This window comes from Myotis lucifugus, unplaced genomic scaffold, assembly GCF_000147115.1.
Source record: "Myotis lucifugus unplaced genomic scaffold, Myoluc2.0 scaffold_221, whole genome shotgun sequence".
In the NCBI taxonomy this organism is placed as follows: domain Eukaryota; kingdom Metazoa; phylum Chordata; class Mammalia; order Chiroptera; family Vespertilionidae; genus Myotis; species Myotis lucifugus.
Genome location: NW_005871269.1, coordinates 1,847,887 through 1,848,178, shown reverse-complemented (window position 1 = coordinate 1,848,178; position 292 = coordinate 1,847,887).

The following is a 292-nucleotide window of genomic DNA, read 5'->3' as shown; positions in this document are numbered from 1 at the left end:
GCGCGCGCGCACACACACACACACACACACACACACACCTGTTTTACACGTGTGTGCTGGGGGGAGGGGGACAGGCTGGCATGCGGGCAGGTGGACTCCAAAATGAGCGTTTGATCTCGAGAAGCCCAGGGGTGGAGGGGAGGAGGGAGAGTGTGCCCAAGAGGGTCGCCTCGTGCTGTGCGGGGGCGGGAGGGGGGTGCAGATCCTCCGGCTCGGGCAAAGAGGAAGGAGCCTTTTCCTCTCATTAGAAGAGAAGGCAGTACTTTGCCCATAACACTGAACACCCGCATCG